The 27362-nt window shown below is 44.0% G+C and overlaps 1 long non-coding RNA gene and 1 other non-coding gene across 2 annotated transcripts in view; both read left to right on the top strand.

Moving 5' to 3' along the window:
• LOC126162548 (uncharacterized) overlaps window positions 1-27362 on the top strand; it is a 584509-nt gene that overhangs the window by 181595 nt on the left and 375552 nt on the right. The gene's annotated exons all lie outside the window — the stretch shown is intronic.
• On the top strand, window positions 4642-4715 carry Trnat-ugu (transfer RNA threonine (anticodon UGU)). Its single transcript has one exon. It is a non-coding gene; the product is annotated as a tRNA-Thr (tRNA).

Here is a 27362-nt window from a genome sequence, read left to right as displayed (position 1 = left end):
TGCTGTGGTTAAATAAAAGAATCTGGAAGTATAAATAGCATGAAAAAATATTTTTAAGTAATTATTTAGCCGGTCGGAGTGACCAAGCGGTTCTAGGCGCTACAGTCAGGAACCGCGGGACCACTACGGTCGCAGGTTCGAATCCTGCCTCGGGCATGGATGTGTGTGATGTCCTTAGGTTAATTAGGTTTAAGTAGTTCTAAGTTCTAGGGGACTGATGACCTCAGAAGTTAAGTCCCATGATGCTCAGAGCCATTTGAACCAAGTAATTATTTAAAAGTATTTACAAACAAGTTATTTCCTGCTCTGTACCCAGCAAGCTTTAAATAGCCTGTACTAAAGTGTATGCTTTTAAAATTTGTGCTGACATTCTGAAAATGTTTATGAATTAAGCAACATGTATCTTCGGTTTCCACAATTTTACACCTTTAGTACTCGAGCAAGCAGCGGCCAGACTGGGCTGTCAGTGTGGACACGGCCATTCGGAGTATGTGCTGGCATCGTTTCGCTTCTATTCCCATAACGACCGAGGCCAGAGACTTTGCTCTTGGGATCACCTCTCAAACCCCTCGGCCTCGTTATCGGAAGCATCAGATTGGGCACACTTTCTGAAACCGCGCAGGGCCGGCGCTGGCGAAGGAATATAATTATTAAAGATATCGCCAAACAAGTGGTCCACTGTCCTCCTATCTAATGAATAAAGCAATCCGTCAGCGACGGAATAATGCACCGCGCGATTTTAAAAGGCGCTGCTACAGCCGGGGGGATGCCACGTTGTCTGGTACCAATTAAGCAAATGACGCTTTCGCTTTAAATTGCTTGTAGTAATTCATCAACCCCTCGGGCGGCTGCACCGCCGCAGCCTGCACGTCTCGCCGCTGCTGTTTAGCCCACGTCGTAAATTACACGAGACGTGCCGCTGTCCCCTGGTTTGTGCATCCCGCGGAAACTAACATCTACACGCCTGCGGTATTTCCACTCTAATCAGACTCCAACACTACACGAACGAAAATTGACGCTCCTCGTTTGAAGCGAAAGTAATTTCGCAGCATTGTTGATTTCGTAAACAGAGTTTGCTGATGAAACCAGCCTGCGATGAACCGTGAAATGAAAGTATTTCAAGTGCTCGTGTAATATTCATTGGATATTGGTTTTTCAATTAAATTACGCTTACCAGCGTGCTCAATTATATATCACGATTCGAAATCAATAAAGTTCATTCTACCAAATTAATAATAGCTATATTATTACCCCAAACATTAACGCAATTCCCCAAAAACCTATTAGTTCAACTTTGAAGAGGATTATTCAGTCTTGCGGAAGAATTGACGAGTTATGATTCTGGCCTGTTGTTAGCCGTTTTTGAAAGTGAATTACTTTTAGGTGATGACTCATTGAAGAAAGCAATGAAATATTAATTTTCTCCTTTTGCTTATTTTATTGGTGGCAATAATCTAATCTTGTCAATGAGTTTTAAACGGTAACACAGAAACAGGAATACTATCCGTCAACATATGCACTCCGCAAACCACCGTCTGGTGAACTGCTGAGGGCACTTCGCACCAGTATTATAGATTTTCTGGCCTATCCCATTCGCTTACTGACTGAGTGGTCCGTCCCCGGTAGCTGTGTGGTATGAAATGAAATGAAATGGCGTGTGACGAGGGCCTCCCGTCGGGTAGACCGCTCGCCTGGTGCAAGTCTTTCGATTTGACGCCACTTCGGCGACTTGCGCGTCGATGGGGATGAAATGATGATGATTAGGACAACACAACACCCAGTCCCTGAGCGGAGAAAATCTCCGACCCAGCCGGGAATCAAACCCAGTCCTTAGGATTGGCAGTCCGTCGCGCTGACCGCTCAGCTACAGGTCAGCGCGACAAAATGTCAATTGTAAGGGCCCGGGTTCGATTCCCGGCTGGGTCGGTGATTTTCTCCGCCCGGGAACTGGGTGTTGTGTTGTCCTAATCATCATCATCATTTCATCCACATAGACGCGGAAGTCGCCGAAGTGGCGTCAAACCGAAAGACTTGCACCCGGCGAACGGTCTACCCAACTGGAGGCCCTAGTCACACGACATTTACATTTACTGACTGAGTGGAGAAAAGGGGTATGTGAACACCTGTTACCTGATTCTCATGATCATTTCTTGGAAGCATTATGGGATTATGTAAGTCAGCTGTAAGAAAGATCACATATAAGACGCTAGTGCGACCAATTCTGTAGTGGTGTGCAAAAAATAAGGACGAAAATAACTTTCGCATTAGATTCAGTGCCAAGTAACATCGATATGTTCGACGGTGTTCCTGGATGTATTACATGTTCCTACCTCTTGTAATATGAGGGTACATCCAGCATTGTCGAACATAATAGTTTTGGGGTCCAGATGATACGCTGTGAGGCGAGACAATGTTGCATGGGCGTATTGACCTCCGAATCTTTGAACTCAGTAAACTCACCGGTAAACGTTATTATGACACTGTACGCCTTCCCCATGTGCGTCTTTTCAGAGTTTCATTCAGCCCTAACTTCATTTTTAAGGTTCTGTACCTCACTCGGTTTAAGGGGGAACGTTGATGAAAAACACACACTATTCCAAAAATGCACCAAATTCACAGTTTTGGAGATATGGCAATGAAATTTTGTACCACGCTTTACATTAAAGTAACACATTTACATATAAAATCCTTTGTTTATATATATTCAAAATTTTTTGAATGAAATTTGAAGTTTTATTTTCAAAAAATAATGTATGTTCCTTTTTCTCAGAAAGTATTCAAGAGATTTCTACAAAAATTTCTCTGTTTCATCTCTTTATATGTCGTAAGTTTCTCTCGTGAGGTTTTTGGAATAGGTCAAATAGAAGAATTTTCATAATTTTTTATTTATAATTCCACAAGTACAATTTTAAATTCATGCAAAATTCCAAGCACTTTGCCCCATATCTCAGCTTGCAATCAGAATTTCAAAATTTGCTCTTGAGACAACGTTTATTAGGTTTACAGAAATATGTGTACAAAATTTCATAATTCTATCATTCATAGAATCTGAGGAAAAGGTACATAAACTTTAAAAAACGAACTTTTCAGGAAACCAATTTAAAGTTCAACCCAACTTTTTTCCTTATGTCACTTCTTTAGAAGGCACCTCCTTTGTACTCTGGGTCGTTTTTCCCTTCGAGGCTTCTACTCTGGTTTCTTGTTGTCTTCTTCTTTCCTTTACCAGGTCTTCAACTAAGTTTTCAGCTGCAGAGACGCGCTGTAAATCTATTTTTCTCAGGATGTCTTGAGTGAAATTTCCTATCTTAGAGCCCATTCTTTCTAATACCTTCATCCTCCCGACATTCACATCATTAAATACATTCACTGCATCATAAGTTGCAATTCTGACTAATGTATCAGATGCAAATGCGTGGTCAGGGCATCATTTCCATATGAGTGAATTTAGAGACTCATTTGGATTTTAGGTTTTCCCATGAATTCACCTTTTTAAGAGGTGCAGGATCAGCCAAAGATGATCTATAAAGCCAAAGGACATGTATCACAGCCTTCTAGATGTATACCGCACGCGTTTGGTTGAAAGTAATACACAGAATCGTTGTTCACTGAGCTGGTATTGAAGTGCTGCTTCAAATCGTGGCCGTGGCAGGGAGGCCGTGTCACACTTTTAATTAATTTTGAGGCACTTCGGATGCGATTACAACATTGAAACTTTATGAACTGATTGTCCATGAGTTGTAATAACAAATAAAAAAATCAAAAATTGACATTTTTGGTCAATTTCATCAACGTCCCCCCTTAAACGGAACCCTTGTAGACTCCACTTTGATGCCCGTCTGTTTGTCCATCGATTAAGACCCCTTTCTCTCAGAAACGGGTAAAGGCATCAAGTTGAAATTTATGTTAAATAATAGACCTACGTTTTCTTGACGGTGCAAAGATATGAACATTTGTCGTATATTTTGATAATGGCTCTGAGCACTATGGGACTTAACATCTATGGTCATCAGTCCCCTAGAACTTAGAACCACTTAAACTTAACTAACCTAAGGACATCACACAACACCCAGTCATCACGAGGCAGAGAAAATCCCTGACCCCGCCGGGAATCGAACCCGGGACGTATATTTTGATACATGCAGACTGTAATCGAAACTTAAAGATGACCAATCTATATACACAATTAAATGTGTATGGAACCCTCAGAACGGTTTTTTGTGGACGACAGTGCGCTCCTAAAACGAGAAAATATTCGGCAAGTGGACTGGCCTGCCGGTTTCCTCGACTTAAATTCCACCGAGCACATGTCGGGTGCGTTGAGGAGATGTATTACCGTAGCGCCCATCCTGCAGTTGTCAGGCGTGCTGATATATGAAGTTGGTATCTGTTCTTTCGGACATGTCCGAAAGAACAGATATCATCTTCATATACATATATTTAAGGCTCACCGGCCATTTGACCATCTTCTGTGCGGATGCTCAAACAGTGTTCGAACTCTTACGGGAATCGGCGGTAAAGCCGCGAGTAATGAGTATAATGGGCAGGGGCACTATGGATATAGCGTGGGACAATAAGTTGCGAATGTGGGTCTCACGGGAGGCGTGCCAGAGATAAGTCCCTGCAGTCGCACTATCCTCCGTGTCCTCGGTGGCTCAGATGGATAGAGCGTCTGCCATGTAAGCAGGAGATCCCGGGATCGAGTCCCGGTCGGGGCACACATTTTTAGCTGTCCCCGTTGACTTATACTCGTATCAACGCCTGTATGCAGCTAGGGGTATTCATTTCATTGCAACTCCTTACCAACCTTGTGGACAGCATGGGTGCACGTTGCATAGCTGTCCGTGGTGATCACACATTCCATTAACTACTGTATCAAGCCCGCCCGGTTGGCCGTGCGGTCTAAAGCACGGCTTTCCGGGCGGAAAGGAGCGGCTGGTCCCACGCACGAATCCGCCCGGCGGATTTGTGTCGAGGTCCGGTGAACCGGCCAGTCTGTGGATGGTTTTTAGGCGGTTTTCCATGTGCCTCGGCGAATGCGGCTGGTTCCCCTTATTACGCATCAGTTACACTATGTCGGCGATTGCTGCGCAAACTAGTTCCCCACGTACGCGTACAGCACAACTCTACCACGCAAACATAGGGGTTACACTCGTCTTGTGTGAGACGTTCCCTGGGGGGGGGGGGGGGGGGGGGAGGGCACCGGGAGCCGAACCGCACAATAACCCAGAAAGGGTGGTTCGGTGTGGGGCGGCGGAGGGGTGAAGTGGACTGAGGTAGTCGTCGTAGGGTTGGGGACCACTGCTGCTGCGGCGGGGACGGAGCCTCTCCGTCGTTTCTAGGTCCCCGGTTAACATACGATACAATGCATACAAGAACTATATCCCGCATAAATTGCAATGAATTCGGTGTAAGTATTGTGTGTAAATAAAAGTGTCATTTCTGTTCGTGTCACTGCGTTTTTTGTTTTTTTTTATTTTTTTTATACCATCTGTCTATAACAGTTATTTCTATGTACGGTCCAAGTTTCACTGAGCTCGGCAGTGATGGTACATTCCGAGTTACTTTTGTCCTTAAGTTTTGCCCACCAGTGTATATTGTCCCATCGGCTAGGCATGGCAACAGATATCGAACTAATTCAGAGAGGAGCCTCTAGGATCGTAACATCTTGATATGGCCTAGAGAGCATGTATGGAGAGAAGTGTGGCCAAATGTGAAACCTCACGTGATTATTCATCTGCGGGTCTCTTCCGATTTGTAAGTTTACAGTGCTTTACACTTGTAATGTACTGGAGTCATTTTCGGATATATGCACCCTTAATGTGTTTGCACTTCGGACGACAACAGGTTCTTTTTTTAGATTTTACGCCTGTGAGGCGACCTAGAATCTTTGCCGCTTCGATTTTGTTCATAAGGGATCTGAAGGTCAGTACGCGGACATCAGTTTCCTAAAGCAGTATGAGATTTTATATATATATATATATATATATATATATATATATATATATATATATATATATATATATAAACGAGACTCGACAAATGGCTCTGAAGACAATGAAGATAAGAGGATTTCTCTACCATTGCTAAGTACAAAACATATTACACAGTTGACTGTATTTCTCGTTTTTATTTAAAGCCTACATTTATTATCAAATTGAAATAATCATAAACCAACATAGAATCATAATGTTCTAATGCGAACATTATCTTTTATAATTTATAACTGGTCACATGAAAGTACATGCCAAATGCCTTATTGCAAAACTGAAATAGGTATATACATCAATAATACTGTTTAGTGTCTAGAAATAGCAAAGTATTTTATGCTTGCGGAATTTTCAGTAAACAGTAGAGATAAAACAGGCAGCGAAAAAAATGCATGTGCGGTTGACTAATACATCTTTCTATAGAAGCTGACTGTCCTATCTTCTGAATCTTTTTCAGACATGATGAATCTACACACACGAGAAAGAGTTTTGCATCACCTCGGTTCCGAGAGTTCCGGAACCTGTACAGAAAGTGGAATACAGACTAACATAAACATCATTTACGCTCTTTTTATTGCTCATGAAAACCACACATTGCATGATGCACCACCATACTGCGAGACCTTCAGAGGTGGTGGTTCACATTGCTGTACACACCGATACCTCTAATAACCGGTAGCACGCCCGCTTGCATTGACGCATGCCTGTATTCGTCTGTGCTGTCCTTAGGTTAGTTAGGTTTAAGTAGTTCTAAGTTCTAGGGGACTTATGATCACAGCAGTTGAGTCCCATAGTGCTCAGAGCCATTTGAACCTGTATTCGTCGTCGCATACGATCCACAAGTTCATCAAGGTACTGTTGGCCCATATTGTCCCATTCCTCAATGGCGATTCGGCATAGATCCCTCAGAGTGGTTGGTGGGTCACGTCGTCCAAAACAGCCCTTTTCAAACGATCCCAGGCATGTTTCGTTAGGGTTCATGCCTGGAGAACATGTTGGCCACTCTAGTCGAGCGATGTCGTTATCCTGAAGGAAGTCATTCACAATATATGTACGATGGGGGCGCGAATTGTTGTCCATGAGGACGAATGCCTCGCCAATATGCTGCCGATATGATGGCACTATCGGTCGGAGGATGGCATTCATGTATCGTACAGCCGTTACGGCACCCTCCATGACCACCAGTGGCGTATGTCGACCCCACATAATGCCACCTCAAAATAGCAGGGATCCTCCGCCTTGCTGCACTCGCTGGACTTTGTGTGTAAGGCGTTCAGCCTGACCGGGTTGCCTCCAAACACGTCTCCGACGATTGTCTGGTTGAAGGCATATGCGACACTCATCCGCGAAGAGACGTGACGCCAGTCCTGAGCGTTCCTTTCGGCATGTTGTTGCGCCCATCTGTACCGCGCTGCATGGTGTCGTGTTTGCAAAGATGGACCTCGCCATGGACGTTGGAGTGAAGTTGCGCATCATGCAACCTACTGCGCACAGTTTGGGTCGTAACACGACGTCCTGTGGCTGCACGAAAAGCATTATTCAACATGGTGTCGTTGCTGTCAGGGTTCCTCCGAGCCATAATCCGTAGGTAGCGGTCATCCACTGCAGTAGTAGCCCTTGGGCGGCCTGAGCGAGGTATGTCATCGACAGTTCCTGTCTCTCTGTATCTCTTCCATGTCCGACCAACATCGCTTTGTTTCACTCGGAGACGCCTGTACACTTCCCTCGCTGAGAGCCCTTCCTGGCACAAAGTAACAATGCGGACGTGATCGAACCGCGGAATTGACAGTCTAGGCATGCTTGGACTACATACAACACGAGCCGTGTACCTCCTTCCTAGTGGAATGACTGGAACTGATCGGCTGTCGGACCTCGTCGACCTAATAAGCGCTGCTCATGCATTGTTGTTTACGTCTTTGGGCGGGTTTAGTGACATCTTTAAACAGTCAAAGGGACTGTGTCTGTGAAACAATATCCACAGTCAACGTCTATGTACAGGAGTTCTGGGAACCGGGTGACGCAAAACTTTTTTTGACGTGTGTATTAGATGACTGCTGTGAGGGATGCCTGTCACGATGAGTGGTTACTCATTTACTTTACTCACAGTGACTCTCAAAGTTTCAGTCGGCTGTTTGGTTTCGTTCCTGCAAATATCATTCGCACCACTAAGCATTCCAATGTACTGATTTGTTGACGCACTGTTTTTCTCTAAAATGAAGCTTTATAGACCCTGTGTCAGCCAGTCTTTGCTGGTAACGTCAAGTTTCAGTCTGAGTTCTGTTACAATCCAGAAGACTAGGTGCTTCGGTTTCTGTAGTACTGCTGACTGCATGGATAATTTTTTTGCACATTTCTTCGTGTTTGTAGTTGGTTCCTGTAGCACTATTTATTATAAAAAAGAGTTCACCTACAGATTCATTGCTGAAAAAAAAATCACCTTGCCAATATTTTAGTCTCATGATGCATTATACCTGCATATTTATTGTCTAAATTAAGAAATGTATTTGTTGTCGGGTATAGACAATTTCCTTTTTATTTTTGTTCTTTTATTTCTTTATTGCAGAACTTTTTAACACAGAGCTCTGAAGTGCTTGTTATTGATAAAATTACCCATGGAAGGCATTAAGAGCGAAAATATGAATAATTCTGCCTTAACATTTGATTGCCATCAGAAACAGATGACTACTTACGGAACGGACGACAGTTTATGATTTTATCTTATCTAGTGCAATGTGTTTGTTTTAAGTTCCTGCTTTTTCCATGGAAAACAAATCTTACAGCAGCTAATTTGTATTCTGTATTCTTATTAGTGCAGTGGTTTGTATCCTGAATAAACTTCAGAACGGAAAGATATTGGTGTGTAAATAGTTATACCATTCGCTCCATGAACTCCGAGCATTGTAACTGTATATAGGACGCTGGACATGTACTGTTAGTTTAGCAGTGAACCAGTAGTTCAACAACATGTTCTAAAAAATTTTTTGCATTTTAGTGTTGTGTTTTTTGTTGTGACAGTAGTATTTCTGCAGACTTCGCACTTCGCTATCGTCCTTTCATACTTTCCGCCGCAGTTTGGACGAAACATGGTCACCCTAGCGGCGTAGACCATTCTCTCTCCGTATGTCGGCTCGCTAGAATGGCTCATATGAAACTGTAACAGAGAAGCTAGGGAAACACAAATGGGAAACTCTGGAAGAAAGGCAACGTACTTCTAGCTAAATCTTGTGAGGTAAATTTAGAGAACCTGTATTCGAACAAGACTGAGCGACCTTTCTGCTGCCACCAGGCTCCACACCACTTCTTCGTCTATCATCAACACGTGAGGAGAAGAGGTGGCGGTGGGTAGGCGGAGTGGTGGCTTTCCATGGGTTTCAGTTTGTGTCTGATGTAGTCTGCAAATGCTACTGTGATCTGTAGACAGAGTCCCACACAAGACAGACCTTCCTTTTATTAATGTGATGGACTTTTATTGTATATTTGCTGATGCAACAGGATGTACGAAAACGATAATCTACTGGGTGGTTACAATTAAACTTTCCCCATTTACCACGTTATAACAAGGAAACTAATTACCGTAGAAGTACAAACTTGGTAGCATTAATGTCAAGGACGTGGAGAAAAGAAATAATGCAGAATCAATTCAATTGAAACACCTTTAATGTGCTGCTATGTTACAACATACCATTACAAACCGGTACCATTACTGCTACAAAATGTGTTCAATATGGCGCCCATCATTGTCCAGATGAGACTGAAAGCGCAGAATTGTTTTCTGCACAGCAGAACGAAGCATGTCCGTAGGTATGCTTGATATGCTGCGCTTCAGATCAGCACATGTGAGAATGTTCCTCTGGTAAACCCTGTCCTTCGCGTAGCCCCACAACCAGAAATCAAAGAGAGTGAGATCAGGTGATCGTGCGGGCCAAGCACTTGGAGACGATCAGCTGATAATTCAATCGTTTCCAAATGTGTTTCGAAAAAGCAGCGAACTTCACGAGCGATGTGCGGTGGGGCCCCATCTTGCACGAAAACTGTTGAGTTCAATGGGTCTCTGTCCTGCAAATAAACAATTTTTTCAGCCTTCAGTTGCAAGGTAATTTTACTCGTTTACCTAGGTTTCGATTCCAGTAATGGAATCTTCTTCAGAACAAAAAATGAAATTATTTTGTGAGCCAAACACTGGCCATGTGACAGATTAAAAATTAAAACATTAAAGACGCATAATCATAAGATTATGTCAGTCAAAATTAAAACCATTAGGGCGAACGTAGACGGAGCTGGTTTTCGAGCCGCTTACGTGTGGTCCTGATTTATGGCCGGCGCAGCTCCGTCTACGTTCGCCCTAATGGTTTTAATTTTGACTGACATAATCTTATGATTATGCGTCTTTAATGTTTTAATTTTTAATCTGTGACATGGCCAGTGTTTGGCTCACAAAATAATTTCATTTTTTGTTCTGAAGAAGATTCCATTACTGGAATCGAAATCTAGGTAAACGAGTAAAATTACCTTGCAACTGAAGGCTGAAAAAATTGTTTATTTGCTGTACATTTCATAGTTGCTGACACGCTGCAATATGTTAAAGATAGGTCTCTGTCCTGTTGGATGGTATGACATGCTGGCGAAGCATATCTCAGTAACGCCGGCCAGCCACACATGTCTTTGGTCCTTGAGCGCCAACCTGTTGAAAAAAGAATAGGGCCAATGATGAACGTAGCCGTGAAGCCACACCATACGATGACACGTTCACCATAAAGAGGAACTTCATTCACAGTGACTGGACGTAAGATCCCACACTCGGCAGTTGTGTGTGTTCACCTTACCCGTGAGAGAAAAATCAGCTTCATCTATAGATGGTCCAGGGCTGACCCTCGTCAACTTCAGTCCATGCGAGAAAGTGGAGAGCGAAGTCAACACGTCGTTGTGCGTCCTGTGGTGCAAGCTGCTGTACGATATGGATCTTCTACGGGTACCTCTTGAGAATAGTTAGAAGCATCTTCCGTACAGTGGACCACGGGATGTTAATTGTGGTGACAACGCGTGCACTGCCTGACGATCGGGAACTGCGCCCAGCGTTGTCTGCCATAGCAACAGCCACAGCAAGTCGGGGAGGAGAACCCTTCCGTAATCTTTACAGCCGGAGACATTCTCGAAGTGCTGCTGCAGCGTTACTGTTTTTTTGGTAATAGAGCTTCACCAATAATGCCCTGCACCTTTTGTGTAAGCTCATATTGACACATCAAGAACTGCAATGCGATTGGTCAGGTGTGAGAGGCTATGAATCACGATGACTGATCACGACGCCTGGTGGCCGTAGTTGGAACTGGACGGTGGGGCTGTGCCGCGTGGAAATCACGCGCCCCATACTCCGGACACTAACGTTACCAAGTTTGGTACTAGTACGGCACATAGTTTCCGTGTTATAACGTGGTTAACGTTAACCTTACGACTTATCTTAGAAGAAAGATTAAGGAAAGGCAAACCTACGTTTCTAGCATTTGTAGACTTAGAGAAAGCTTTTGATAATGTTGACTGAAACACTCTCTTTCAAATTCTAAAGGTGTCAGGGGTAAAATACAGGGAGCGAAAGGCTATTTACAATTTGTACAGAAACCAGATGGCAATTATAAGAGTCGAGGGGCATGAAAGGGAAGCAGTGGTTGGGTAGGGAGTGAGACAGGGTTGTACCCTCTCCCCAATGTTATTCAATCTGTATATTGTGCAAGCAGTAAAGGAAACAAAAGAAAAATTCGGAGTAGGTATTAAAATCCATGGACAAGAAATAAAAACTTTGAGGTTCGCGGATGACATTGTAATTCTGTCAGAGACAGCAAAGGACTTGGAAGAGCAGTTGAACGGAATGGATAGTTTCTTGAAAGGAGGATATAAGATGAACATCAACAAAAGCAAAACGAGGATAATGGAATGTAGTCGAAGTAAGTCGGGTGATGTTGAGGGAATTAGATTAGGAAATGAGACACTTAAAGTAGTAAAGGACTTTTGCTATTTGGGGAGCAAAATAACTGATGATGGTCGAAGTAGATAAGATATAAAATGTAGACTGGCAATGGCAAGGAAAGCGTTTCTGAAGAAGAGAAATTTGTTAACATCGAGTATAGATTTAAGTGTCAGGAATTCGTTTCTGAAAGTATTTGTATAGAGTGTAGCCATGTATGGAAGTGACACATGGACGATAAATAGTTTGGACAGGAAGAGAATAGAACATTTCGAAATGTGGTGCTACAGAAGAATGCTGAATATTAGATGGGTAGATCACATAACTAATGAGGAGGTATTGAATAGAATTGGGGAGAAGAGGAGTTTGTGGCACAACTTGACGAGAAGAAGACACCGGTTGGTAGGACATGTTCTGAGGCATCAAGGGATCACAAATTTAGCATTGGAGGGCAGCATGGGGGGTAAAAATCGTAGAGGGAGACCAAGAGATGAATACACTAAGCAGATTCAGAAGGATGTAGGTTGCAGTAGGTACTGGGAGGTGAAGAAACTTGCACAGGATAGGGTAGCATGGAGAGCTGAATCAAACCAGTCTCAGGACTGAAGACCACAACAACAACAACAAACGTGTTAACTAGGGTAACTTTAATTAGAACCACCCGGTATATAAATAAATAAAAATGTACTTGTTCGTTTGTTCAGAAGCTTAAAATCTTTGAAAGTTCTTCACCAATTGCTTCGAAACTTTGACAGAACGTTGCACTTGAATATGTGCGCGTTTTAAACGCATACTTTTAATACGTATAACATACAGCGTGGGGTAATTGAAAGTGGCCCTGAGAACAGAGTTCCAGAGTACAAAATCAGCAGAAGAAAGGAAACACAGAACTAACCTGACTATAGCGGATGTTGAAAGCGTCCACCGTTCGTCTGTTGGCACTTTTGGGCGATGGTCAGCAAGTTGCTGAAGGCGGATCGAAATTGGACTGCTGGAATTTCTCCAATCTCATCCTGAAAGTTCTGCCGCAGTTCTTGAAGATTGAAGATTTTTGCGACGCACTTTTGACTTGAGGGCTCCCCGTACAAAGTAATCGCACACTGACAGATCAGGTGACCTGGGTCACCTGTGGGTGGACAGCTAGAGCCGCGATCAAACTGACCTCTGCTAACGAATCCTTCAGGCGTGTGGGTTGTGTAAATGTGCTCAAAGGTTCGGTCGGCTGGATGGGCAGTTGCTCCATCCTATTGGAAGTAACTATAGGTCTTTTCCTCCTCCGTTAATGGTGTTACAAACGGTCCGGTCCATGTTTATTTGCCCCACCCTGTATAAATTAATATGTAATATATAAAGGGGAAACATTGTTACGAAAAATTCCAAAAAATACTGGACAGATTTTCTTCAAATTTTGTCCTCGCATTCCACACATGTATTAAAAATTATATAACATGGGGAGGGTAAACAGGCAGATCTAGAAGAATGGAGGGAGAGAGGGGAGAGAGAGAGAGAGAGAGAGAGAGAGAGAGAGAGAGAGAGAGAGGTGGATAGAGAAACGGGGAAGGAGGAGGAGGGGATGGACAAGAAGAGGGAGAGGTAGAGATGGGCAGAGACTGATTGGAGAAGGAGATCAGTATGTATATCCAACTGCTGTACATATTAGAAACGTGTGGTTTCTTTTTTTTTTTTTTTTTGTTCAATTTATCAAAACTGAACCACAGCAATTTGTGGTCAGAAAGAGCTAGTGGGACATAAAATAATAAAAGCACAGTGCAGTGTGAAGAGTTCTTTGAGACAGACAACTTGAATTCATGGCTTCCTGCCCTGCAGTACCATCGGACAGTCGCAAAATTTTAAAATGACGCTTAGTGGCATATTCAGTGCTGCTAAAACAACGATTTTTGTCTGCTTCATTTCAGGCCATTCAATCATAATGGCTTCCTCGTGGCTTTACTTTGTAACTTTAGTTTCAAGTGAAGACAGACATAACAAAAATACACTCCTGGAAATTGAAATAAGAACACCGTGAATTCATTGTCCCAGGAAGGGGAAACTTTATTGACACATTCCTGGGGTCAGATACATCACATGATCACACTGACAGAACCACAGGCACATAGACACAGGCAACAGAGCATGCACAATGTCGGCACTAGTACAGTGTATATCCACCTTTCGCAGCAATGCAGGCTGCTATTCTCCCATGGAGACGATCGTAGAGATGCTGGATGTAGTCCTGTGGAACGGCTTGCCATGCCATTTCCACCTGGCGCCTCAGTTGGACCAGCGTTCGTGCTGGACGTGCAGACCGCGTGAGACGACGCTTCATCCAGTCCCAAACATGCTCAATGGGGGACAGATCCGGAGATCTTGTTGGCCTGGGTAGTTGAATTACACCTTCTAGAGCACGTTGGGTGGCACGGGATACATGCGGACGTGCATTGTCCTGTTGGAACAGCAAGTTCCCTTGCCGGTCTAGGAATGGTAGAACGATGGGTTCGATGACTGTTTGGATGTACCGTGCACTATTCAGTGTCCCCTCGACGATCACCAGTGGTGTACGGCCAGTGTAGGAGATCGCTCCCCACACCATGATGCCGGGTGTTGGCCCTGTGTGCCTCGGTCGTATGCAGTCCTGATTGTGGCGCTCACCTGCACGGCGCCAAACACGCATACGACCATCATTGGCACCAAGGCAGAAGCGACTCTCATCGCTGAAGACGACACGTCTCCATTCGTCCCTCCATTCACGCCTGTCGCGACACCACTGGAGGCGGGCTGCACGATGTTGGGGCGTGAGCGGAAGACGGCCTAACGATGTGCGGGACCGTAGCCCAGCTTCATGGAGACGGTTGCGAATGGTCCTCGCCGATACCCCAGGAGCAACAGTGTCCCTAATTTGCTGGGAAGTGGCGGTGCGGTCCCCTACGGCACTGCGTAGGATCCTACGGTCTTGGCGTGCATCGGTGCGTCGCTGCGGTCCGGTCCCAGGTCGACGGGCATGTGCACCTTCCGCCGACCACTGGCGACAACATCGATGTACTGTGGAGACCTCACGCCCCACGTGTTGAGCAATTCGGCGGTACGTTCACCCGGCCTCCCGCATGCCCACTATACGCCCTCGCTCAAAGTCCGTCAACTGCACATACGGTTCACGTCCACGCTGTCGCGGCATGCTACCAGTGTTATAGACTGCGATGGAGCTCCGTATGCCACGGCAAACTTCCTGACACTGACGGCGGCGGTGCACAAATGCTGCGCAGCTAGCGCCATTCGACGGCCATCACCGCGGTTCCTGGTGTGTCCGCTGTGCCGTGCGTGTGATCATTGCTTGTATAGCCCTCTTGCAGTGTCCGGAGCAAGTATGGTGGGTCTGACACACCGGTGTCAATGTGTTCTTTTTTCCATTTCCAGGAGTGTACTACGTTTCGTTTGAACTCCATGCCTGCACAAAGTAGGAAGCTCTCGTTTACTATACAATCGGCGTAATTCTGATTAGTAGGGAAAGCTTGACTGCCACTTTCACTGACCCTTTTTCCATAACAGGGAATGATAATATGAGAGTATATCGTCAACTGACATAATATTATGATGCAGTAACAAAAATTGTTTCAAAAGTGTAGAGGAAACAAGAAGATAAGCTGCTGCTGATATGCAATAATTTAGTTGTAACAAAAGGCTGAAGTACCATTAATTGTTATTAATTTAGAAAATGATGAAATGTTTAGCATATCTGCTGCTTCGAGGCAGGTTACTCCGTAGTCCAACGTTGTCTCGCTGGATGATGCTTGCAACAAGAGAGGAGCTGAAAGTGATCCTGAACGGAAGGATAGGGTTTCTCGTTGCTGTTGTTGCTGTAAATATGTAAGAGAGATGTATATGAGGTTATAATTACCGACGCGTGGAAATCAATACAGTTTGTGGTGATCGCATGTTTCGCCAGTATTATGTAATCACGAAGACGTAACGTGATCAGAAAGTGTCAGCACATGTCAGCGCAGCACGAAATTAAGGCAGCGGAAATTTTCAGTTTAGTATTTTAAAATGAACAAAACCAGTCTCGAGCGCAAAAAGACCTTAATTTTTTGGTAAACAGTTTCGGTCAGTTTTCGACCATCTTCGGACTTTATACCGTGATGGTAGGTGGTGGCGGTGAACGGAGCAGGTGTTATGCATCCCGAACGTCAACTGCTTTTAGCTGTGTTCCATGGGAAATGTTCTCTAAACTTACTATCTCAGTTTACACGTTTTAACAGGACGTCGTAGTAATCAAAATGTGTTCTTAGATCTTCTATCGACTGAGGAAACCTCCTAACAGTTTTATAATATATATATGACGAATGGACCTTCTAGGATGCGTTAAAGGTAATTTTAGTCAGAGGTGACAATGTCTTCACAAAAAGATTTCTGCATTAATATTAACGGGTAGACTAAATTCGCACATTTAGGGGCTGATTATTATTCGTACATGTATGGACAGATTATTAATTGGTGAGCTGTAAACGTGGCTTAATATTTCTTGTGATTGAGCTAAAGTTTCATTTTCCTGATGTAGCCGTAAATAGGTTTCAGATATTCACGAAGGAAATTTATTACTATCTTTTGGATTTTATAATGTCAGAGTGTCATATCATTTAAGGACATCTACACAGAAATGATAAATATATCACGGAATAATACTTTAGCAAAAGTAGCTGTACTAATTGTACTGGCTCTTGAGGGACTCCAAGTACTACATGCGTTCAAATCGATTTATTCACACTTTAATAATGTTCGCTGTTTGTATGAACCATTGGAAGATATAAAATGAAATCGTTTAAGGGCAGTGCCGACGAATTCCAGGTTTTCCATTGCTGTGAATAGAATATAGCAGTCAACATTTACAATCAAGATGGATCAACTGGTAACCACAGCAAAAAAAATCTCTTATAAAGAAATAACGTGGGTTTGCTCAATGAGGAAAGAGTTTCCTTTTTCTAGACTACATACCTGATCGAAAACGCTCTTCCCTGAATAGTTAGATCTGTCATGAATAACGTATCTGAGCTCGACATTTTGACCAGCCGTAAACACATGTATGAATTTTGTCTTTGTATTATTTATCTGGAAATTCTATTCGTAATAACCTTTGAATAGTAGAAACTAAGACATTAGATTGAATTCAAAAATCAATGTATGAATGTTTTAACAAATAGCTGATTGCCAGAAACTGATTACGTATTAGTTATTACTTATCTATATCCATCTGACATCTTCCTCTTAACTTGTATAGCGTTTCTTGGTCGTCGCATGATGTCCTGCAAACGAATATTAACAGCGGTATTCTTACTTGTTTCTGAGTAGATTTGAACAGTAACTGTGTATGTAGTTGTTATAGTAGCGCTATTTTTGTGTAAGATTTTGTGTATTTTTCAGTCGTTTGTGTTGAATTAGTTTACCTTGTAGTTTCCCGGAAGTTGCTAGTGTCGCTTTATTTACTTGATGCCAGACCTTTGCGAATAGTAAATATTCAATATAGCTCCAGCCTACAAGCAGATGGGAGCCAAGAACAGCAAAAAAATCATTCAAATGGCTCTAAGGACTATGGAACTTAACATCTGAGATCATCAGTCCCCTAGACTTAGAACTATTTAAACCTAACCAGCCTAAGGACATCACACACATCCATGCCCGAGGCAGGATTCGAACCTGCGACCGTAGCAGCAGAGCGATTCCGAACTGAAGCGCCTAGAATCGGTCGGTCTTAGCGGCCGGCTCAAGAACAGCAACGCAGAATGTTTACATAGTTTAATTTAGTGGTATTCCTGAGTGAAAGTGTACATTAGTTGTTTATTTAGCTGTTTTCGTAATGCTATTTTTGTTTAAGAGTTTGTATATTCTTCGATCGGTTGTCTTTAGCGAGTTCAGTTTCCTGGGTCAGGATTTCATTACCCGTGGCTCAGACAATAACTGATTAAAAATGGATAGAGACTGCGCCTGTTGTGTACGGATGCAGGGGGATTTGGCCACTCTCTTTAAGCAGTTGGAAGCTTTATTGGCCACGCTGACAGGCTTCGGCCTGCTGCCCTGGGTTGAGTTGGTGTTCGTGCACCTGAGATCGGTGCTTTGGCACCCCTGGAGGCTGTAGCGTCGCCTGGGATCCCTGATGTCTCTGCGTCTTCCGATTCGCAAATCTCAGCCAGTGGACATTTACCTGACGGTGATGGGTGAACTGAACGGTTGATGAGGTCACGAATACCTGGGCGGAAGACGGAAATGGAGACCTGCCGCACGACTATCCTCTTACGTCTTGACGGGGCGCCTCGTCTGTTAGGACTGTGGCTGATCTTCCTGGAAGGTCCAGACAAGCGCAGAGGGTTGGATTGCTTGTCATTGGAATCTTCACTGTTAGGCGGGTGATAGTCACTCGCGAGCAGCTTGGAGAAAAAGGCCAGCGTCCACGTCTCTTGCCTGCCGCCAGCTATTAAGCGCACTGTGCTGCAAATCGTGGCTCATCTAGGCACTAATGACAGCTGTCATCTGGATTCAGAGGCCCTCCTCGGTTTCCAGGGTTGACGAAAACGGCTATCCTCGCCGTCGGGTTTGAAGCAGGGATATCGTTTTGCAGCATTGTTCCCAGAACCGATCATGGTCCTCCGATTTGGAGCAGAGTGGAAGGCCTAAACCAGAAGCTCAGACGCTTCTGCAACGGGGTCGGATGCAAATTTCTAGATCTGCGCCATGTGGTGAACTATAGGGTTCCCCTAGTAGGTCTGGCGTGCACTACACGCAGGAAGTGGCCAGTAGGTTAGCAAAGCACGTGTGGCGTGTGAATTTCTTAGGACAGATTTCTTAGGATGGAGATAACATCTTAGACATTTAGACATGGTACTGGCAACAGACCCAAACCTTTCGACTCAGCATAAAACACGGAATCAGTGCCGGCCGCTGTGGCCGAGCGGTTCTAGGCGCTTCAGTCTGGAACCGCGTGACCGCTACGGTCGCAGGTTCGAATGCTGCTTCAGGCATGGATGTGTGTGATGTCCTTAGGTTAGTTAGGTTTAAGTAATTCTAAGTTCTAGGGGACTGATGACCTCAGATATTAAGTCCCATAGTGCTCAGAGCCATTTGAACCATTTTTGAACGGAATCAGTGATCAAACGATCGTTACAGCATCACTGAATACGGCTGTAAATAGGAGGATACAGAAGGGCAGAAAGATCTGCTTAGCAAGAGCGACAACATATTTTAGATTACCTGAGCAGTCATCACGAAAATATCATCTGCAGCACTAACAATGTCGAGTATCAACAGAAAAAGCTAAAGAACTGCTACGAAAGCAAAGAGAGCTTCGCTACAAATTTAAACGTAGTCAAAGCTCCAAATGATACTACAAGTTAACTATTGCCAGTCACTGTTTATTTATTTCCACGACGCGTTTCAAAAGTTTATAGCTCCACCATCAAGTGGATTTAAATTTGTTAGTACGACGTGTGTGTGTGTGTGTGTGTGTGTGTGTGTGTGTGTGTGTGTGTGTGTGTGTGTGTGAACTGCAAATTTAATAACGTAAGCAGTTGGTGAAGACAGAGATGATACTATTGTAAATATTGGCATTTTCATCATTCAGGTTTTGTTTCGTGTTTGGAGGACGTCTTCAGGATGCTGATACTTGTGTTACCAGGGTGTTTTAGTTCATGCAAGTGGATCGCTGTTACTGATGTATGGAGTTTTTTGTTTTTTAGAGCTGCCACATGGTTTTTTAATCTAATATCAAACCTGTCGGCCTAAGCAGAAGTCACATCAATAATAGCCACCCACCTGTATGAAACAAAATACCATGTTAACGACACAAGTATCAGCATCTTACACATCCAACCTAAAGGCAAAAAACCATATACCCTTGAAACACTCCAAATATACATACAGCAAACAAAACTATCTTAATCCATCTTAAATGACATAAATGACAATATTAACAATAGCACCATCTCTGTTTTCAGCAACTGGCCGCGTTGTTAAATTTGACATACACACACACACACACACACACACAAACACACACACACCTACACACACTTAATATATCTTCATAAATATTTAGTTACGTTACCATGACATCTCCCAAATGTACGAGGGACTGACCCCATTTACAATTATACCATCACACTAACAGCTTGTACCCCCTGTCAGTTTCAAACTACTTGTACATCAACTAATGGCACAAATTGTACATTTATTTGTATATTAAAGCATTAACCAATGTATTACCTCAACCTTCAGGCAGTTATTACATGTAGCAGATATAATCTGAAGAACCCCCTGCTTCGGAAAGATTGCTCTGAATCACTCTTTTCACACTCCCTTTTTTCTTTCTCTCTCTCTCCCCCCCTGCCTCCAATCTTTCATTCCTATCTGTGAATCCAAACCAAAATTGTTACTTACGTATAATTTTACGTTTGTAGCCAACATAATTATTGTATTTAAAGTTTACAACATGTCACGTCATTATATAAAAGAGTATGAAGTTTAAGGTATATAAACTTGACAAAACCGGATTTATATACCATCTGAAATATGTATTCCAACGCATGTATTCAGCACCTCAAAACAAACATTTCCAAATACCTTTAAAACTCATTCTGTAATAATATTGTTATGATGTATGTTCTTTGTACTTTGCGATAATGTTACTCTTCTGCTATATGATCCTTGCACCTAATAGTTTCCAGATACCATACTTGCATACAAAATATGATAATATACAAATGATGTGTTACGACAGTGAAAGGAATCTGTGACCAATGAAGGTTCTGTTCCAGTTACTTTTATTTTTACCGTTAGATATGCGTTGAGTTTTTGTCAAAAGACCCAAAACCATTCTCTGAAATAGCGTATTCTTCCTCCACCAGACAGTGCCATAAGTTCCTCCAAAAATCACACACACACAAACACGCACGCACGCACGCGTGCGGGGACAAATGTAAATCTACCTGATGTTGGAGCTTTAAACCATCGAAACGTATCTTGGAGATAAATAGTTTAATTAGATGTCAATAATAGTCACGATAAAGCCTAACCTAGAATGTTCGCATTTAAAAATAACCAAAGCTTCACCGAAAAAAAAAGCTTTCAAATAATTCGAAAGAAAAATTGTTTACCGACTTGTAGAGAATCCTAAGAAGTTCCCGTGTTACGTTAAATCAGTAAACTGATCAAAATCGTCTGGTACTGTGACCATAACGGCGTTGAAACAAAGGACGACAGAGAAAAGGCCGCAATACTAAACATATTTTTCTACAACTTTCACTGAGGGAGATCTCGCTTCCTCCTCTAAATCGTCGCACGAACGTCAGAATGACATATCTGGAAATAAGTGGCCATGCTATAGATAAGCACTGAAATCGCTCAACGAAGGAAAGTCCACTGGACTCGATGAGATATCTTAATGTTCGGCATAGAGTATGAGAAATAACTTACTCCTCTCCTAGCAGCAGTGTGCCGTAGTAGGTCGCTGTAGGAGCAAAGCATTCTTAATTATTGGAAAAAATCTTAGATCATTCCCGTTCTCAAGTGGGGTCGTCGAACAGACGGACAACTAAAAGCCGACATCTCTGACACCGGACTGTTTCAGAATTTTTAAACGTGTTTTTTGCTCAAATATTATGACATTCCTGCAGACCGAAAATCCCTGCAGGAAACAAGGGTTCCGAAAACAGCGATCGTGTGAAAAGCAGTTGGCTCTGTCCTCCACTAGACCCAGAAATCAGTAGACACAGGCGCCCAGGCATAGGCCGTGTTCCTTGACTTCTGGAGGGCATCCGGTACAGGTCTACACTGTCGCCTAGGGAACAAAATACGTGTGTACGAAATATCAGACCAACTGTGTGACTCGACTGAAGAGTTTTCAGCGAAGAGAACACAGCATGTCATTTTGAACGGAGAGAAGTAACTTCTGGAATGCCCCAGGGGATTGTTGCAGGCCCATTGCTTTCCACACTGTATATAAATGATCTATTAGATTACGTTGGAAGTTCCATGAGGCTTTTCGCAGATAACGCTGTTGCATACAGGGAAGTCGTGAGGCTGGAGAGTTGTAATGAAATTCAGGAAGACCCTGAAAACGATTGACGTTTGGCGCAAGGAGTGGCAGTTGACCCTCACATAAAAAAATGTAGCGTATTGCGAACTCGTAGACAGAGCACCCGTTATTGTACGATTACACGACTAAACAACATTCACTAGATGCAATGACTTCCATAAAATATCTAGGACTACGAATGCGGAGCGGAGTGATCACATAAAATTAATCGTGGATAAGACAAATAGCAGACTGAGATTCATTGGAAGAATCCTCAGAAAATGCAGTCCATCAACAAAGGTCGTTTGCCTAAAAGACACTCGTTCGACCAATACTTGGATACTGCTCGTCAGTAAGGGTTTGTGCCAGATAGGACTGATAGAGGAAACAGAGGAGATCCAAAGAAAAGCAGAGCGTTTCGTTACAAGTTTATTTAGAAAGCAGTAAAGCGTTTCAGAGATGATCAACGAGCTCGAGAGGCAAAAGATGCAAGAGAGGCGTTGTGTACCACGTTCTGGTCTATTGTTAAGGTTCCGAGAAGGTAAGTTCCCAGAATAGTCAACAATCAGATTTCTTCTTCATATGTATATCTCACGAAAGGGCTGTGAAGATAAAATTAGAGAGATTAGAAGCTACACGGAGGCTTGCCAGCAATCTTTCCTACTGAGAACTACACTCCTGGAAATGGAAAAAAGAACACATTGACACCGGTGTGTCAGACCCACCATACTTGCTCCGGACACTGCGAGAGGGCTGTACAAGCAATGATCACACGCACGGCACAGCGGACACACCAGGAACCGCGGTGTTGGCCGTCGAATGGCGCTAGCTGCGCAGCATTTGTGCACCGCCGCCGTCAGTGTCAGCCAGTTTGCCGTGGCATACGGAGCTCCATCGCAGTCTTTAACACTGGTAGCATGCAGCGACAGCGTGGACGTGAACCGTATGTGCAGTTGACGAACTTTGAGCGAGGGCGTATAGTGGGCATGCGGGAGGCCGGGTGGACGTACCGCCGAATTGCTCAACACGTGGGGCGTGAGGTCTCCACAGTACATCGATGTTGTCGCCAGTGGTCGGCGGAAGGTGCACGTGCCCGTCGACCTGGGACCGGACCGCAGCGACGCACGGATGCACGCCAAGACCGTAGGATCCTACGCAGTGCCGTAGGGGACCGCACCGCCACTTCCCAGCAAATTAGGGACACTGATGCTCCTGGGGTATCGGCGAGGACCATTCGTAACCGTCTCCATGAAGCTGTGCTACGGTCCCGCACACCGTTAGGCCGTCTTCCGCTCACGCCCCAACATCGTGCAGCCCGCCTCCAGTGGTGTCGCGACAGGCGTGAATGGAGGGACGAATGGAGACGTGTCGTCTTCAGCGATGAGAGTCGCTTCTGCCTTGGTGCCAATGATGGTCGTATGCGTGTTTGGCGCCGTGCAGGTGAGCGCCACAATCAGGACCGCATACGACCGAGGCACACAGGGCCAACACTCGGCATCATGGTGTGGGGAGCGATCTCCTACACTTGCCGTACACCACTGGTGATCGTCGAGGGGACACTGAATAGTGCACGGTACATCCAAACCGTCATCGAACCCATCGTTCTACCATTCCTAGACCGGCAAGGGAACTTGCTGTTCCAACAGGACAATGCACGTCCGCATGTATCCCGTGCCACCCAACGTGCTCTAGAAGGTGTAAGTCAACTACCCTGGCCAGCAAGATCTCCGGATCTGTCCCCCATTGAGCATGTTTGGGACTGGATGAAGCGTCGTCTCACGCGGTCTGCACGTCCAGCACGAACGCTGGTCCAACTGAGGCGCCAGGTGGAAATGGCATGGCAAGCCGTTCCACAGGACTACATCCAGCATCTCTACGATCGTCTCCATGGGAGAATAGCAGCCTGCATTGCTGCGAAAGGTGGATATACACTGTATTAGTGCCGACATTGTGCATGCTCTGTTGCCTGTGTCTATGTGCCTGTGGTTCTGTCAGTGTGATCATGTGATGTATCTGACCCCAGGAATGTGTCAATAAAGTTTCCCCTTCCTAGGACAATGAATTCACGGTGTTCTTATTTCAATTTCCAGGAGTGTATTTGTGAATAGAACAGGAAAGAGTCGAAATGACAGTGGTACTCAAAGTATCCTTCGCTACACACTGCGAGGTAGCTGGCGGAATATAGACGTAGACGTAGATGCAGGTGGAGAAACGATAATGTGATCGTATTTAGCGAACACACATCACCTTTAAGAAGTACGCCAGATATACTCGTGCTAAGCAAAGACGAAACCTACGAATCTAGTATGTGACAACTGTAATTACCGAAGTTTTATCACATACGACGAAGGCACACTTCGCTGGAAAGCTGGAAAGACGTGCACAAGCCCCCCCCCCCCCCCCACACACACACACACACACACACACACACACACACACACAGAGAGAGAGAGAGAGAGAGAGAGAGAGAGAGAGAGAGAGAGAGAGATCAGGATGCGTCATAGCATTACCCCGCGCCGTCATCCCTGTTGGCCATACCGGCCCCTCCCTTATCCCTGCAGTCGCAATCGAGTTTGCAACTACAGCTGAAAGCGAGTTACTCACGAGCCCTCGAGGCGCGCTCGGACGAGTATTGCGCAGAGCAGTGCGCTGCCCGTGGCAAAATTAGAATTCAGACCTCCGACCGTCGCGATGTTATATCGGTCGCATAGATGTCTGCAGTGAGGTTATTTGGATTGAAAACAACATTTTGCATCGAAATGCTTCACACGGATAAGTAGTAAATTTCGTGAGCTAAGCTTCGCAAAACGGACATTACTGTCACTGGAGATTTACTGGTACGGCTTAGTTTGTCAGTGACACACAACAGATCAGAACACGCCAGTTATTGATACACAATAGCACTTTCGAAATCTGTTTTTTTTTCTCGGAATGTCATCTGTAGTATTTATTTCTGCCAAGTTTAGAAATGAAGGCGGTATGTTTCCACTTAGGCTGCTTCTTCGTTAGTTTCGGCGGTTCACACATTATCTATTGTTTATTTTGACTGAAGTTCCATGTTCATGAAGTGGCTGAGTATTCAAAACTGTATTACCGTTAGTTTTGGTTTAAAAATCGTGCTTTCTCGATAGTCTGACAGGTATTTGGCGCCCTTAAAGCAGGATAAATGTGCAAAGATATTCAGTTACGTCTGCCAAACTAAAAAATGCAGAGGGTTTTTTTTTTCCAAAAGTCTTCTCACTGGTTTGATGCGGCCTGCCAGGAGCTCCTCTCCTGTGCCAAGCTCCCACTCACAGTAGCACGTACAACCTAGTCCTCAAGTGTCCTCAATTATCTGCTGGATGCATTCCAATTTGTTTTCCTCTACAGTTTCTGCGCTTTATAGATCCCTCTAATACCATGTAAGTTATTCCGTGATGTCTTGTCAGATATCCTATCATCCTGCGCCTTCTCCTTGTCATTGTTTTCCATATATTCCTTTCCTCGCCTATTCTCCGGGGAACCTCCTCTTTCCGTACCTTATCCGTCCACCAATCTTCAACGTTCTTCTGTAGCACCACATCTCAAACGCTTCGATGCTCTTCTCACCCGGTTTTTCCACAGTTCGTGTTTCACTACCATGCAATGCTGTGCTCCAAAAGTACATTCTCAATAATTTCTTCCTCAAATGAAGGCCTATATTCGATATGAGTAGACTTCTCTTGGCCAGGAAAGCCTTTCTTGCCAGCTCTGGTCTGCTTTGTATGTCCACCTTGTTCCATCCGTCATGGATTATTTTACTGCCTAGGCAAAAGAATTCCTTAACTTTATCCATTTCGTGATCACCAATCCTGATGTTAGGTTTCTCGCTGTCCTAACCTCTGCTACTTCTTATTACTTTCGGCTTTCTTTCGATTTACTTTCAGTCTATGTTCTGTAGTCATTGGACTGTTCATTCGATTAAGTAGATACCATAATTCTTCTTCACTTTCACTGAGGCTGTCATCAGCGAATCTCATCACTGATATACTTTGACATTGAATTCTAATTCCACTAATGAACCTTTCTTGTATTTCCATCACTGCTTCTTCAACGTATAGATTGAACAGTAGGGGCGAAAGTATACGTCCCTGTCTTACATGCTTTTTAACCAGAGCACTTCGTCCTTGGTCTTCCACTCTTACTGTTCCCTCTTGGCTCTTCTAAATATTGTATATTACCTATCTATCCTTATACCTTACCTCCATTTTCTCAGAATTTCGAACATCTTTCACAATTTGACAATTTCGAATGCTTTTTCCAGGTCTATAGATCCTATGAAGTGTCTTGATTTTTCTTTAGTCTTGCTTCCATTATCAACCGCAACCTCTGAATTGTCATTCTGGTGTCTTTCCCATTCGTAATATATCCTCAATCTTCTTTTCCATTCTTGTGTGTAATATTGTTGTCAGCAACTTGGATGCATGAGCTGCTAAGCTCATTGCGCGATGATTCTCACACTTATCGGCTCTTGCATTCTTCTGAACAGTGTGGATGAAAAGTGCTGCACAGATTGTAAACCGACAAGAACCGCAGTGTATCACGTGAATACGCGTTTACTTTCACGCGTATGACATTTTGTTGTAGCTTAACACTCCGTAAAGGCTTACAAATCTGAAACCGATTGTGTAACAAAGATGAAGTCTAAATAAATAAGACTTAAGTGGAAAAATACGCTATCCAGTCAATAAATTATAGCTATGGTGTCCACTTTGAAGGCCGAGTGGTTTTAGGTGCCTCAGTCTGGAACCGCGCGACCGCTACGGTCGCAGGTTCGAATCCTGCCTCGGGCATGGATGTGTGTGATGTTCTTAGGTTAGATAGGTTTAAGTAGTTCCAGGGGACTGATGACCTCAGCAGTTAAGTCCCATAGTGCTCAGAGCCATTTATTCCACTCTGGAAGTCTCTCCAGTAGCGCATTCTACAGATACTGCTTTAAATAATCGCTCGCCGATTTCCGGTTGCAATAAATCAACGAGCAACTGCTGGCTGATGCCCTTTTGTTGTTTTTCACGAATCAATTTTAGCGTTGTTAGGAAGTCTTACTCTGGGTTTTGGCATGTGAATGAACTGTTTTAGCGTCGTAGGGCTCTCTCGTTTATTCTGCTGCTCGAAAGGAAGATGAACAAGACGACCTCCTTATTAAGTCGCTCCAGATTGATTCCGTTCCCCTGATTCCGTGTCTTACTAAGCCGGTTCCCGATTACTCTTCAATAAGAACGTCACTGTGCACGGCGCGGCCGGACATTTCGTAGAAAATTGCTCTCCTCATAACGACCTCGCTATCAAAGAGTGAATGAAGAGAGGAGACACCAACCTCCGCCGTTCCCTCAAAGTACGATAAGAT

This window comes from Schistocerca cancellata, chromosome 2, assembly GCF_023864275.1.
Source record: "Schistocerca cancellata isolate TAMUIC-IGC-003103 chromosome 2, iqSchCanc2.1, whole genome shotgun sequence".
NCBI lineage: Eukaryota > Metazoa > Arthropoda > Insecta > Orthoptera > Acrididae > Schistocerca > Schistocerca cancellata.
The sequence above is the reverse complement of the archived record's forward strand: the minus strand, read 5'-3'. Positions and strand labels throughout refer to the sequence as shown.